General features: G+C 42.1%; 1 non-coding gene across 1 annotated transcript; it reads right to left on the reverse strand.

The window, feature by feature from the left end:
- Window positions 1-5,983: 5,983 nt before the first annotated feature.
- On the reverse strand, window positions 5,984-6,056 carry TRNAV-AAC (transfer RNA valine (anticodon AAC)). Its single transcript has one exon. It is a non-coding gene; the product is annotated as a tRNA-Val (tRNA).
- Between the last annotated feature and the right edge of the window lie 10,555 nt (window positions 6,057-16,611).

Raw genomic sequence — 16,611 nt, forward strand, 5'->3', positions numbered from 1 at the left:
CACATTGACCCCTAGTAAAACCATCTGGAGCCGAAGAGATGTAGATCAAATGCAGCTATGAAGTAAGTCTCAGGATTGGAGGAATGGAGCAAACTGAAAAAGAAAGGGAGATCAGCAGAATCACATTAAGCAGAGCTTCTGAAGGGCAGATATTCCTGAAAATCCTGAAGGCAGAAACCTTGTCTTATCTCCCTCTGCAACCCACCTCAAATCACGCTTCCACCCCTCCCCCAGAAAAACACAACCTTCACGGAAGAGTTTTGAAAAGATTTCCGGCAAGAAAATAATGTTACCAGAGACCGTTGAGGTCTTTTGTCTGGTCACCACTGGTTAAAATAAAGAAATCAGCAAACTTTTTATTGCTGTCAAAACATATGCTCATGTGCTCATTGGTCATTAACATATTCTGCTTTGGAAGTGCCTGTTCAGGTTTTTTGCTCATAACTCTAAAAGTGAAAGATAAATAAAGTTATGAGGGGGATAAAAAAGAATCGAATATTTATGTGAGCTTGGGGAAAGAAAAATTTCTTAGGGAGACACAAAAACAACTAAACCAAAGTTAAATAAATTTGACTTCATAAAAATTAACAATTTCTTCTTCTAATTATTATTTTTGACACGGAGTCTTGCTGGGTTGCCCAGGCTGCAGTACAGTGGTGCCATCTCGGCTCACTGTAACCTCTACCTTCCAGGTTCAAGCAGTTCTCCCGCCTCAGCCTCCCAAGTAGCTGGAATTATAGACATGTGCCACGAAAATTAACAATTTCATCACAAGAGATCATTAAAGTGTTTCCCAGACTCAAGTGACAAGAAGATATTTGCAATACAAATATCTGGCAAAGAACTCTTAAGTGATATATATGGATCAATGATAAAAAGATAGCACAATGAAATGTACGCAGATGTGATTCAAAGGGAAGCTCTGCCAGGCCTGGTGGCTCATGCCTGTAATCCCAACACTCTGAGAGGCTGAGGCGGGAGGATCTCTTGAGCCCTTGAGTTCGAGACCAGCCTGGGCAATATAGTGAGACACTCCTTCCCCTACCTGCAACAAAACATTAAAATTTTAGCCTGGCATGGTGGCATGAGCTTGTGGTCCCAGCTACTCTGGGGGCTGAGGTGGGAGAATTGCTTGACCCCGGGGGGTCCAGGCAGCCGTGAGCCCTGATTGTGCCACTGCACTCCAGCTTGGGCGACAGAGTGAGACCCTGTCTCAAAAACAAAAAGAAAACAAACAAAAAACCCCAAACAAACAAACAACAAACCCCAAAGGGAGTTCTGTTCCATTTTATAAACCTTGAGAGCCTTACTCTTTCCTGACTGTGAAGAGTGGCCAGACGCACCAGGTAGGTGGGACCTGTGCCACCTGCGCCTCAGCCCAGGTTAGAGGCCAAAGTTAGGACCCCACAGCGATACTAGTTTTGCAACAATGTTCAGTGTTCACCTTTGACGTTGACGTTTGCGTTGACGACTGGAGTCGAGTTTAGTGAAAGAAGAATTAACTAAGCTAAAGTGGAGAGAGAAGAAAAAAACAATACTGGCAGGGTATATTTCCGCCCAGTTTCAGGAGAGGATTTTTCTTGTGTGTGGCAAACGTGAGAACCACTACTCTACGGAAACTACCGTACACCCAAGAGTCACCTCTAAAAATTAAAATGGAGGTTTCTTGGATGTCCCGTATTTAGTATTGTGCAATGTATTTTTCCCTTTAGAGCATTTTCATATTTGAGGCAAGTTTTTCCTTTCCTTGTATCTTCCATTTATCAAAACCAACAATACCAAAATTCCACAACCCGAGACCCAGGAAGGGGTTTCCCCAGTGACCCAAATACTTCACAAATGCCGGGCCAGGTGAAAAAGGAAAGGTATTTTGACAGAGGAAATTTTTTTTTTTTTTTTTTTTTTTTTTGAGACGGAGTCTCGTTCTGTCGCCTAGGCTGTAGTGCAGTGGTGCAATCTCAGCTCACTGTAACCTCCACCTCCTGGGTTCAAGCAATTCTCCCCGGTTCAAGCAATTCTCCTGTCGCAGCCTCCTGAGTAGCTGGAACTACAGGCACACGCCACCATGCCCAGCTAATTTTTGTGGAGTTTTTTTAGTAGAGGCGGCTTTTCGCTATGTTGGTCAGGCTGGTCTCGAACTTCTGACCTCAGGCGATCCACCTTTCTCGGCCTCCCAAAGTGCTGGGATTACAGGCATGAGACACCGCGCCGGACCGAGCAGAGGAAACTTTTAAAGTTGAGTGACTTCTTTGCTATTAATAAACTTTAAACTTTTTTTTTTTGGCCTTTATGAAACAACCACTGCAAAATTTTAACTGAGACAGTGTAAGAGATCTGATCTAACCATCTTTCTTCTAACCTCCAAGCTGTCCTTGTTCATTCCTGGATGTAGGCTGAACTAACTTTGGGAGGAACTTAGTTTATAGTTTATGGTTTAGAACAAAGACCATAACAGCTTTTTCCCAAAAGAAACTCCCTTCTTGCCTGGGGACCAGTCGCCTGTATAGGAGTAACAAATTAGCTACAAGATTACAAATTATGGTTTAGGGGTCCGTCATGCATCCTCTGGCTGCAAGAATCTGAAGCTCCCCATATTGCTCCTGGGGATAACATCACTACTGTAAAACCTAATATCGGTGCTTGAGATATTTTGCAGACCCTACATTTGATGGATCAGCTACCACCACCCAGTTCTGCAATCCCACCCAGGAACAGAAGACAGCAAGAAAACCTCACTTCGACCACTGCTATAATTCCATCTCCAACCTGACCAATCAGCAAGCCCCTTACCCGCTAAATTATTTTTTAATTAATTTATTTATTTTTGTTTGTTTGAGATCAACTGTCGCTCTTGTTGCCCAGGCTGGAGTGCAATGGCACAATCTCGGCACACTGAAACCTCCGCCTCCCGGGTTCAAGCGATTCTCCTGCCTCAGCCTCCCGAGTAGCTGGGATTACAGGCTCCCCTCCCGCCACTACGCCCAGCTAATTTTTGTATTTTTAGTAGAAATGGGATTTCACCATTTGGCCAGGCTGGTCTCGAACTCCTGACCTCAGATAATCTGCAAACCTCAGCCTCCCAAAGTCCTGGGATTACAGGTATGAGCCACCGCACTTGACGCTAAATTATCTTTTAAAATTACCATCCCCTAGTGCTCCAATGCTCCGGGAGACAGATTTGAGTAATAAAACTCCGGTCTCCCACGCAGCTGGCTCTGCGTGAATTACTTTCTCCATTGCAATTTCCCTGTCTTGATAAATTGGCTCTGTCTAGGCAGCAGGCAAGGTGAACTCGTTGGGCAATTACATTTAGTGACCTGAAAAATTTTTTTAACCATCAATATTTTGTGATTTGGTCATTTCAGAGTAATGTAGCATTTCAGAGTAAAGCAGGAAAACCTGTTTCATAGCATCTTATAACAAATTCTTCTGCATGTGAGGAAGATCAGTGAATTTCTCAGTAATTCTGTGCCTAGAAAAAGCCTGGGCCCCAACTGTGGATGTCCCATTAGTGCACACTCTTATGCCTTTCTTCTTAGTTTGGTACAGTTTCAGATACAATAGTCCCTTTACTCATGGGGGATATATTCCAAGACCCCTAGTGGATGCTTGAGACTGCTGATAGTACTAAACCCTATACATAACTTTTTTTCTTCTATACACACTGTGAAAGGAAAATAAATCTTAGAACCCTAAAATCACTAAGTCAACAGAAAAGTCAAGCTGGGAACTACACGCAAAACTGCCTCTCATTTTATTCCTAAACAAGATAGCTAAAAAGATAAAAGAGCTACATACCTCCCTCACAATTTGCCCACAAGGAAATTCCTTGTGGGCTTCAAGGTGTTTATCCTAAAACAATTCTGTTGAATTTCACCCTGGCAATGTAAACTGATAGTTTACCTTCACAGGTGTGGGACAGAAAGTCATCCCTCTGGCCGGATGTGGTTGTTCTCGCCTATAATCCCAGCACTTTGGGAAGCCAAGGTGGGTGGATCACCTGAGGTCAGGAGTTCGAGACCCGCCTGGCCAACATGGCAAAACCCTGTCTCTACTAAAAACACAAAAATTAGCCAGGTGTAGTGGCATGCGCCTGTAATCCCAGCTACTGAGGCGACTGAGACAGGAGAATCGCTTGAACCCAGGAGGCGGAGGTTGTTGCAGTGAGCCAAGATCGCACCACTGCACTTTAGCCTGGGTGACAGAGTGAGACTCTGTCACAAAAAAAAAAAAAAAAAAAAAGAACTGTCCTCCCTCTGCTCACCTGAGACAAATGCATAACTGATTGTTTCCTCTGCCTTATTGTTTATGTAAAAATGCAGATTCACTGAGCCAGACTAAATTGTGTATTCTGTGAAAGGCTGATCAAGGACTCAAAGGAATGCAACCTTTGTCTTTTGTGTCTTTTTTGCCTATGACCTGGAAGACCCCACCACCACTTTGAGTTGTCCAGTCCTACTGGATCGAACCAATGTACATCTTACACATACTGATTGATGTCTCATGTCTCCTTAAAATGCATAAAAGCAAGCTGTACCCTGACCACCTTGGGCACACGTTGTCAGGACCTCCTGAGCCTGTGTAATAGGCGTATCCTTAACCTTAGCAAAATAAACTCTCTAAATTGGTTGAGATCTGTCTCAGATATTTTGGGTTTACAACACACACCTATAATGGTTTAATTGATAAAACAGCCAGGGTAAATAACAGCAACTAATAATAAAATATAACAATTATAACAATATACTGTAATGAAAGTTACATGAATGTGGTCCTCCTCTTTTTCCCTATATCAAGCTTTTTTTTTTTTTTTAATTGTTGCTCTTTGGTTTTGTTGTTAAAACAAGTAATTTACAACCATTTGGTTGGAGAGTTTATTAAAAAACTCAGTGAGGCACTACAGGTAGATTACAGAAGGTGGATATTAGAAGTTAGGGAATCGTCTGCTTTATTACAGTGAAATTTAAAGTGACAATGCTAGTTTAGCACACTTTTTTTTTTTTTTTTGGCAGAGTCTCATTCTGTTGCCCAGGCTGGAGTGCAGTGGCACAATCTTGGCTCACTACAACCTCCTCCTCCCAGAGTCAAGCAATTCTCATACCTCAGCCTCCCAAGTAGCTGGGACTACAGGTGTGTGCCACCACGCCCAGCTAATTTTTGTAATTTTGTAGAGATGGGGGTTTCGCCATGTTTGCCAAGCTGGTCTTGAACTCCTGACCTCAAGTAATCCACCCGCCTCGGCCTCCCAGAGTGACGGGATTACAGACCTGAGCCACTGTGGCGTCCAGCCTAGCACACTCTTAAGTTTAAGAAATAAATCAGTTTCTTTGTTACTGATCAGTTCAGTTGATTGGCGCATCTTACCAATAATGCCGACATCTGGCGTTGAGTACCCATAGAGGCCAGGCCAGTATCTAATTTTTTATTATCTAAGTATCCACATGAAATTGCCTCTTATCTATTTTGTGAAAAATTCTCTCTGCACTTAGGGGTAAAGGGCAGACAATAGAATATCAGTTATTCACTTGGCTCAAAGCATGGCCCTGTTTCTTTTTTTATTTTTTTCTCACAGGTCTGTGTCCTAAGCATTGCTTATAATTAGAAACTTCTGAGGAAAATCTCTTTGCGAAGAACCTGCACAAGTGGCTTTGGAAATTGCAAGGAAGCCAATCTCACCTGCACAGTATAGGCGGGGTCCTGCACCACGAGAGCCTGCTCTGGGCCCTAGAAACTACAGGCCATGCAGACCATAAGGGGAGGGAGCTGGGACAGCGACATGCTGGGGCGTGGGAAGATGGGGCTATGTGGGCCTCGCCGCGGCTCAGGACAAAGGAGGGAGCAAAAATGTTCCTGAGGTGGCTCAAATAAAAAAAAGGAGGATATGAGATCCTTTGATTTAGGTGCTTGTTCATATACGAAGGTCGTATCTTGTTCAAATGGAGACTCTCAAGATCAGGAACAAAACTTAAAGAAAGCAACCACTTGTTTCCGCCTGGCTTCGAACCAGGGACCTTTCGCGTGTTAGGCGAACGTGATAACCACTACACTACGGAAACAACACTGCCAGTAAAAGTTAGAATTGAAGCACCTAGGGCGAAACAATCCAGGTTTGGCTTTAGAAAATCTACATTTTCTACTCAGATTTTTTTTTTCTGGTAGTTTCTTTCCATATCTTTCAGACTTTCCACTTATTAAAATCAAAGATATCACATCCTGACGGTTGTTATTTGCCTACCACAAATTGGTACATATATTCACCAAATATATTTACCAGAATGCCCAGTAACCTATTCAGAATAATAAAAACTTCTGGAAACTTCCCAAGCGCCCATCAGCAGATGCATGAATGAATTCACATGAAATAATCTATTGCAACGAGAATGAACAATCTACAACTATGTGGATGAATCTCACAGAGATGTCGACTAAAGTAAACCAGACAGAAAAGGACGTACTCTGTGGCTCCACTGATTTAAATTATAAAGCAGGCAACATTCCGCTGTCCAGCCAGAAGTCACAATAGTGCTTCCATCTGGGGAGAGTGGGTCGTAACTGAAAAGGAACTGGAAATGCTCTGGTTTCCCAGGTGTGTTCCTTTTGTGTGTACTCAAGGGGTGTGTGTGTGTGTGCGTGTAAGACGCGGGGAAGGTGGGAGAGAGAGGTGGAGACAGAGAAGGAGGGAGGGAGAGGGAGAGAGAGGGAGAGATTGGGAGAGAGGTGCACAGGAAGAGACCGATAAATTGAAGAAGTAATACGCTTATGCAATTGTGGAGACTGGTTAGAAAGTGCTAAATCCATAGGGCAGGCTATAATAAAAGGCCATCAGAAAAGACAGGCTGAAAACAATACAGACAATTCAATAAAACCAGAAGTTCTTTGAAAAGTTGTCTACATTGTCTACATTGTCAGCAAACTTGACATTTAGCTAGACTAAGGAAAAACAAAAAAAAGACAAGAGACTCAAATTATTAAAATTGGAAGTGAAAGCGGGGATATTATCACTGAATTTACAAAAATAAAAAGAATTATAAGAGTACACTATGAAAAATTGTATGCCAGCAAATTGGATGACCTAGATTAAATGAACAAACTCCTAGTAACACACAATCTACAAAGATTGAATCATAAAGAATTAGAAATCTGAATAGACCTATAACTAGTAAGGATATTGAAACAGTAATCAAAAACCTACCATGAAAAAAAGCCCTGGACCAGCTGGCTTAACTGATGAATTCTATCAAACAGTTAAAGACTTAAGCAGTCCTTCTCACACTTTTCCACAAAACTGAAGAGTAGGAAACACTTCCTAACCCATTTTATGAAGCTAGCATTATTCTGATACCAAAGCCAGACAAAGCCATTACAAAAAAGAAAGCTACAGGCCAATATTTTTTTATGAATATTGATGCTAAATTCCTCAACAAAATACTGGCACACTAAATTCAACAACATATTAAAAGGATTATACACCATAGCAAAGTAGGATTTATTCCTGAAATGGAAGGATTCAGCATACAAAACAAGTAATTAATATAATGTATACGTAAACAGAAGGAAAGAAAAAACACAGTCCTTTGCGTTAATGCAAAAAAGGATTTGACAAACTTTAAACACCTTCATGATGATGGAGGGCTTGCCAATGTGCTGGGAGTTGCCACCTTCAGAAGGACCCACAGGGTTCATGGCCACACCCCGTACTCGTGGCCTGCATTTCTTCTTTGCCTTATATTTGTGGTAGGCCCAGCCAGCCTTCAAGATGGATGCCCCTGCTGGCCGCAAAGTGGGTCTCATTGCTCCCCGCCGGACTGGACGTCTCCGGGGAACCAAGACTGTGCAGGAGAAAGAGAGCTAGTGCTGAGGGGCTCAATAAAGTTTGTCTTTATGCAAAAATAAAAGAAAAAAAGAAAAAGAAGAACAAAGTTGGAGGCTTCATACTTCCTGACCTCAACATTTACTTTAAAGCTACAGTAATCAAAACAGTATGGTACTGGCATAAGGAGAGACATACAGACACAAGCGAATAGAGGGCCCAGAAATAAACTATGGCTTATATGGCCAACTGATTTGTGACAAGGGTGCCAGGGCCATTTAATGGAGAAAGGACTGACTTCTCAACAAATGGTGCTGGGAAAACTGGATATCTACATGCAAAAGAATGAAGTTGGATGTTTACCTTATAATACACGTAAAAACTAACTTAAAAACAGATAAAAGATGTAAACATAGGTGCTAAAACCTTAAAATTCTTAGATGAAAACATTGGAGAAAGTCTTCATGACATTTGGCAATGATTTCTTGGATATCACACCAAAAGCACAGAGAACAATGACAAAAATAGATAAATTAGACTTCATCAAATTGATACCATTTGTAGGCTGTGCACGGTGGCTCACTCCTGTAATCCCAGCACTTTGGGAGGCCGAGGCGGGTGGATCACCTGAGGTCAGGAGTTCGAGACCAGCCTGACCAATATGGTGACACCCCATCTCTACTAAAATTACAAAACTTAGCCAGGTGTGGTGTCATGTGCCTGTAGTCCCAGCTACTTGGGAGGCCACGCCAGGAGAATCACTTGAACCCGAGAGGCGGAGGTTCAAGTGAGCCAAGATTGCACCACTGCACTCTAGCCTGGGTGACAGAGCGAGACTCTGTCTCAAAAAATAAAGAAATAAATAAACAATAAAAATAAAATAAAAACATTTATAGTCAGGACACTGTTTAGTCAGATTTTATTGAATTATTTATTGAATTAGGACACTATCAAAAGAGTGAAAAGACAATCCATGGAACAGAAGAAAATATTTGTGCAGCATGTCTCTGACAAAGAATTAATATCCAGAATATGTAAAGAGCTACTACAATTCAACAACAACAACAACACAACCCAGTTCAAATTGGGCAAAGGAATTGGATCATTTCTCCAAAGAAGATACAAGCACAAATAGCCAGTAAGCACATAAAGAAATGCTCAACTTCACTAACCATTAGGAAAATGCGAATCAAAACCACAGTGAGATAGCATCTGAGACCCCTTAGGGTGGCTATTAGAAAAAAAGAAAAAGAAAACAAAAAGCAAAATAAATACCAGCAAGGATATGGAAAATTATTATTCTGGTGCATTGCTGGTGGGAATGTAAAATAGTACAGCCACTGTAGAAAACAGTATGGCAGTTTCTAAAAAAATTAAACATATTATTACCATATGGTCCAACAATTCCACTTCTAGGTGTTTATCTAAATGAATTGAACGCAGAAGCTCAGCTGGGCCCAGTGGCTCACGCCTGTAATCCCAGCACTTTGGGAGGCCGAGGTGGGCGGATCACGAGGTCAGGAGAGTCAGGAGATGGAGACCATCCTGGCTAACACGGTGAAACCCCGTCTCTACTAAAAATACAAAAATATTAGCCGGGCGTGGTGGAGGGCTCCTATAGTCCCAGCTATGCGGGAGGCTGAGGCATGAACCCAGGAGGTGGAGCTTGCAGTGAGCCAAGATCAGGCCACTGCATTCCAGCCTGGGCGACAGAGCCAGACTCCTCTCAAAAAAAAAAAAAAAAGAAAGCAGAAGCTCAGATACTTGCACGCCAGTTGTTCCCAGTAGCGTTATCCACAATAGTCAAAAGATGGGGCTGGGCATGCTGGATCACATCTGTAATTCCAGCAGTTTGGGAGGCTGAGGCTGAAGGACCCCTTGAGGCAAGGTGTTCAAGACCGGATTGGGCAAAATGTGAGATCGCTACTTCTACAAAAAAAATTTAAAATTAGCTGCCACTGCACTGCAGCCTGGTGACATTATGAGACCTTGTCATCCCCTCCCCCCCAAAAAAAGATAGATTTAACCCAATGTCCATTGACAGATAAATATGTGATATATACATGCAATGGGATATAATTAAGCCTTAGAAAAAATGAAATTCTCATAAATACCATGTCGTGAATGAACTTTGAGGACATTAAGCTAAGTGAAAAAAGCCAAACAGGACAAATATTGTATAATATTTGTATAATATTGTATAATCCACTTCTATTAGATACATAAAAGCGCAATCAAAATTTATAGAGATAGACAATGGGTACCAAGGGCTGAAGGGGAGCAGATGGGGAGTTTTTGTTTAATGGTTATAGAGTTTCAGTTTGGGATGCTAAAGAAGTTCTGGAGATGGATGATGGTGATGGTTCCACCACACTAAATTTATTTAATTTTACCAAAACGTACTCTTAAAATGATTAAAATGGCAAATTTTATATTATGTATGTTTTACCACAATTTAAAAAATGCCATGGGGGAAAATATGCATAAGGATATAAAGTAAGTCATCTAGAAGAGAAATGTTAAAAATTTACAAAACAAAAGCTAATCCTATTTTTAGTGTTTTACCTGGTGTGACTATATTAACTTTACTATTTATTTATTTATTTATATTTATTTATTTGTTTGAGATGGAGTCTCACACTGTCACCCAGACTGGAGTTTAGTGACATGCTCTCAGCTCACTTCAACTTCCATCTCCCAGGTTCAAGCGATTCTCCTGCCTCAGCCTCCAGAGTAGCTGGGATTCCAGGCATGCATCACCATGCCCAGCTAATTTTTGTATTTTTAGTAGAGACGGGATTTCACCATGTTGGCCAGCTTGGTTTCAAATTCCTGACCTCCAGTGGTCCTCCTGCCTCAACCTCCCAAAGTTATAGGATCACACCTACAATCCCAAAGTGGGATTGTAGGTGTGAGCCACCACATCCGGCCAACATTTTTTAAAATGTAGAATTTAAGACAAGAAGCATTACCACAGAGATATTTCATAACAATAAGATATGTATTTTATAGTAATAGGAGACATTTTATAAAAGAGAAACATAAACATTCTAAATGTGTATGCATCCAATAACATGGTTTCAAAATACATAGACCACAAATGATGTGAAAACTTTTGTCCACACAAAAATCTGTATACAATTGTTAATAGCAGCTTTATTTGTAATAGCAAAACACTGGAAAGCATCAAAATGTCTTTCAATATGTGAATGGTTAAATAACAGTTGTCCATACATCCCACGGAATACTCAGCAATAAAAAGTCAGGAGCTATTGATATCATGAGTTGGATGGATCTTGAGGGAACTAGGCTGTGGAAAAGGCCAATTTTTAAAGGTCATCTATTATATGATTCTATTTCTATAACATTCTCAAAATGAAAAAGAATGGTAGAATTTTTGTCAAGGCCGGGCACAGTGGCTCACGCCTGTAATCCGAGCACTGTGGGAGGCCAAGGCAAGAAGATCACTTGAAGTCAGGAGTTTGAGACCAGCCTAGCCAACATGGTGAAATCTCATCTCTACTAAAAATAGAAAAAGTAACCAGGCCTGGCGACTGACACCTGTAATCTCAGCTACTCGGGAGGCAGAGGCAGAGGCAGGAGAATCACTTGAACACGGGAGGCAGAGGTTGCAGTGAGCCGAGATTGCACTCCAGCCTGGGAGAAAGAGCGAGACTCTATCTTAAACAAACAAACAAACAAACAAAAAAAAAGAATTTTTGTCAAAAGGAGAGGTAAGTCGGTATGACTAATTAAGGGGTGGCATTCACAGGGAGATCTTTGTGGTGCTGGAATTATTTTTGTATCTGGTTTCCAGTGTTAGGTACCCAAACCTACACATGTGATAAAAATGATTTAGAACCATACACACATATCATACCAGTGTCAAATTCCTGTGTTCGATATTGTGTTATATAAGAAGTAACCATTGGGCCGGCACATTGGGTGGCTCACCCATGTAATCCCAGCACTTTGGGAGGCTGAGACGGGTGGATCACCTGAGGTCAGGAATTTAAGACTAGCTAGGTCAACATGGTGAAACCTTGTCTCTACTAAAAGTACAAAAATTAGCCTGTTGTGCTGGTGGGTGCCCGTAATCCCAGCTACTCCGGAGCCTGAGGCAGGAGAATCGCTTGAACCCAAGAGGGGAGGTTGCAGTCAGCCGATATCACACCACTGGACTCACTCCTGGGCAACAGAGCGAGACCCAGTCTCAAAAAAAAAAAAAAAAATGAAGAAGTAATCTTTGTAGGAAACTGGGTTGAGGGTACAGGGGAGTTCTCTACTTTCTTTGTAACTCCTTGTTAATCTATAATAATTTTAAAATTAAAAGTTAAGATGACCTGATGGTTCACAGGAACTAAACAGTGAAAAGAAAAACAGGCTGGACACGGTGGCTTACGCCTGTAATCCCAGCACTTTGGGAGGCCGAGGGGGGCGGATCATGAGGTCAGGAGATCAAGACCATTCTGGCTAATACGGTGAAACCCCCGTCTCTACTAAAAATACAAAAAATTAGCCGGGCGTGGTGGCGGGCACCTGTAGTCCCAGCTACTTGGGAGGCTGAGGCAGGAGAATGGCGTGAACCCGGGAGGCGGAGCTTGCAGTGAGCCGAGACCGCGCTACTGCACTCCAACCTGGGCAACAGAGCAAGACTCTGTCTCAAAAAAAAAAAAAGAAAAAGAAAAAGAAAAAAAGAAAAACAACAACAAAACCACGATGGAACTAAAAATAGGAAAATCCACACTCATGGCTGAAGGTTTTCCATACTTCCTGTGAGGTCACAGGGCAAACCACTGCCCCCAAAATTGGAGAGACAGAAAGGCAAATACGGAGTACTACAACTTACCAGACCAGAAAGCCAAAGAGCAAAATTCTCCACCTGAATCAGTGCTGGAGGAGGGACACCTGAGCTGTAATTAAGACACTGCTTGAGGCTTTCTGTGGACGAATCTCAGGAAAAAATCTCCAGCTACAAATTTGTGAATTTTATCTCAGGAGCTCAACCAAGTTCTCACAATGAGGGAGAAAAATCCCCTCTGGTAGCGGGTAGGGCAAGAACCAGTTTGCAACAGGCCAGATCATTCTGGTTTTTTTTTTTTTTTTTTTTTTAAGACGGAGTCTCAATCTATCGCCCAGGCTGGCGTGCAGCGGCGCGATCTCAGCTCACTGCAACCTCCGCCTCCTGGGTTTTAAGCAGTTCTCTCTGCCTCAGCCTCCTGAGCAGCTGGGATCACAGGCGCCTGCCATCACGCCCGGCTAATTTTTGTATCTTTAGTAGAGACGGGGTTTCGCCATGTTGGCCAAGCTGGTCTTGAACTCCTGATCTCAGGTGATCCACCTGCCTCGGCCTCCCAAAGTGCTGGGATTACAGGCATAAGCCACTGCGCCCAGCCCATTCTGTTCTTCTTAACAAGGTCTGCCCTCAGGAGAAACCATTTAATCTCAATCTAACCTGCTGGGGTTTTATCAAGAGCCCGATGGATCTGCGGGAAGGGAAATAACCAACCCCAGCCCACTCTAGCCATCCAGTACCACCGAAAGTGGGGAAAAACCTAAAAAGCATGTTTAAAGCTCACAGTCCAGAGACACAGGCTCACTAATAGACTGAGACCTACTTGTGGGACTGCAGAATGCTTTTCTCCCTCCACACTTTGCCACCACATTACTAAAGGCCTGCTTATAGCAGCTCATTTTACCCAGCACAGCATGTCCTGCTATCAAGAAAAAAATAACAAGACATAAAAAAAGACAAAATACACACTTTAAAGAGAGAGAGCAAACATCAGAACCAGACTCAGATATGACAGGGATGTTGGAATTCTCAGACCAGGAATTTGAAACAACTGATTAAGATGCTAAGATGACAGCATACAAGAACGCATGGGCAATGTAAGCAGAGAGATGAAAATTCTAAGAAAGAACCAAAAAGACGTGCTAGTGATCAAAAACACTATAATACCAAGACAATGAAAATACAAGCTGCAGATGGGGAGAAAATACAGGCAAAAGACATATCAGATAAAGTACTGTTATTCAAAATACACAGAGCTCTTAAAACTCATCAGTAAGAACATAAACAACCCCATGAAAAAATGGCCAAAGACCTTAACAGTCATTTCACCAAAGAAGATATACAGATGATTAATATGCATATGAAAAGATGCTCCACAGTATATGTTTAGGGAAATTCAAATTTTAAAAAAGTGAGATAACACAACATACCTATTAAAATGGCCAAAATCCAGAACACTGACAACACAAATGCTGATGAGGATGTGAAGTGACACCAATTCTCATTCATTGCTGGTGGAAATGCAAAATGGTCATCTCTTTGAAAGGCAATTTGGCAGTTTCTTTAAAAGCTAAATATACTTTTACCATAAAATTCAGCAATTGCACTCCTTAATATTTACCCAAAGAATTAAAGAGCTTAAGTCTACAAAAAACCTGCACATGAGTGTTTATAACAACTTTATTCATAATTTTCAAAACTTGGAAGCAACCAAGCTGTCCTTCAATAGGTGAATAGATGAACAAACTGTGGTATATCCATACAATGAAATATTGTTCAATGACAAAGAGAAATCGGCTATAAAGTCATTAAAAGACATAAAGGAACTTTACATGCTTTTTTTTTTTTTTTTTTTGTATTTTGTTGTTGTTGTTGTTGTTGTTGTTTTTGAGACAGAGTCTCACTCTGTTGCCCAGGCTAGAGTGCAATGGCACGATCTTGGCTCACTGCAACCTCCGCCTCCCGGGTTCAAGCTATTCTCATGTCTCAGCCGCCCTAGTAGCTGGGATTACAGGCGCCCACCACCGCACCCGGCTAATTTTTGTATTTTTAGTAGAGACGGGGTTTCACCATGTTGGTCAGGCTGGTCTTGAACTCGCGACCTCAGGTGATCCGCCTGCCTCGGCCTCCCAAAGTGCTGGGATTACAGGCGTGAGCCACCGTGCCCAGCTACATGCATATTTTGTTTGTATGTTTTTTGTCTTTTATTTTCAAGACAGAGTCTTGCTCTGTTGCCCAGGCTGGAGTACAGTGGCACGATCTCGGCTCACTGCAACCTCTGCCTCGCGGGTTCAAGCAATTCTCTTGCCTCAGCCTCCCGAGTAGCTGGGATTATAGGCACCGGCCACCGCGCCCAGCTAATTTTTGTTTTTTTAATAGAGACGGGGTTCCTCCATGTTGGCCACGCTGGTCTCAAACTGCGCCCACCTCGGCCTCCCAACGTGCTGGGATTACAGGCATGAGCCACTGTGCCTGGTCAATATTGTATTAATATTGATTCATTCATTGCAACCAATGTACCACATTAATGCAAGATGTTAATGTTAAAAACACTTTGCATACTAGCTCAAAATGAAGTTAGGGAAGGGATTATATGGGAATTCTGTATTTTCTGCACAGTTTTCATATACATCTAAAAATGGTCTAAAATATAAAGTTTATTTAAAAAGGTAAACATGGCCTGGCATGGTGGCTCAAGCCTGTAATTTCAAAAGCCAGCACTTTGGGAGGCCAAGGTGGGAGGATCACTTAAGGCCAGGAGTTCCAGACTAGCCTGGGCAACGTAGTGAGACCCTGTCTCTACAAAAATTTAAAAAATTAGCCAGACATAGTGGGACTACACATCTGTAGTCCCAGCCACTCAAGAGGTTGAGGTGGGAGGATTGCTTGAGCCCAAGAGTTCAAGGTTGCAGAGAGCTACACTTCAGCTTGGGCAACAGAGACCCTGTCTCAAGAAAGGAAAAGAATAATAATAAGAAGAATAAGAATAAGAATAATAAAAAAAAGTAAACACAATTTCTTAGAGCTGCTAGCAGCTGTAGTAAAAAAAAAGAAAAAAGAAAAAAAAAAGGTGGCCGGGTGCAGTCGCTCAAGCCTGTAGTCTCAGCACTTTGGGAGGCCAAGGCAGGCTGATCACCTGAGGTCAGGAGCTTGAGACCAGCCTTGCCAACATGGCGAAACCCCGTCTCTACAAAAATACAAAAATTAGCCAGGTGTGGTTGTAGGCGCCTGTAATCCCAGCTACCTGGGAGGCTGAGGCAGGAGAATTGCTTGAGCTCGGGAGGCGTAGGCTGCAGTGAGCTGAGATGGCACCATTGCACTCCAGCTTGGCGGACAAAGCAAGACTCCATCTCAAAGAAAGAAAGAAAGAAAAAAAAAGGTAAACATAGGTGGATAGGGGATAACATAATTGTAAATGACCTTAGCTGTTTAAAACATGGACTTCAATTATCTTAAATTATCAAGGAATTAGAAGAGCTACACCTAATAGTTAAATTCTGCCATTTTTAAAGGTAATTAACTGAATTGTTATCACAGTGGCAAAGCATGAGAGGTAATTAACTGAATTGTTATCACAGTGACAAAGCATGAGAGGTAATTAACTGAATTGTTATCACAGTGACAAAGTGTGAGGGCTTTTGAAAGGGGTTGAGGCGTGGATTTAGATTTATCCATAATACCAACTTAAACAAAAGCCACCAACAAAACCAAACCAAGGGAGCCCTCAAAGAATCAAAATCAAATCCTTACTGTGCTACCACAGACAGATGCCTGTAGCTCAGGGATCAGGAGCTGGCCTCAGTGTGAAATCCCCAAGTTGCCAGTCAGGGAAGGACCAGAACAAGCTAGGAAGGATTTAGTGCCTGAGTGAAGAAGATGGGTGTCTGAGGGAGGCTTTCACTCCTTTGTGACTCACAGCACTAATACAAAGACCAAACTCGGTAAGTGAGGAGGTTGATTTCTGTCTTTGGTTATTACAACTGGGAGAGCACTCTGGATCTGAAGA

Source organism: Pongo abelii, chromosome 5, assembly GCF_028885655.2.
Source record: "Pongo abelii isolate AG06213 chromosome 5, NHGRI_mPonAbe1-v2.0_pri, whole genome shotgun sequence".
In the NCBI taxonomy this organism is placed as follows: Eukaryota; Metazoa; Chordata; class Mammalia; order Primates; family Hominidae; genus Pongo; species Pongo abelii.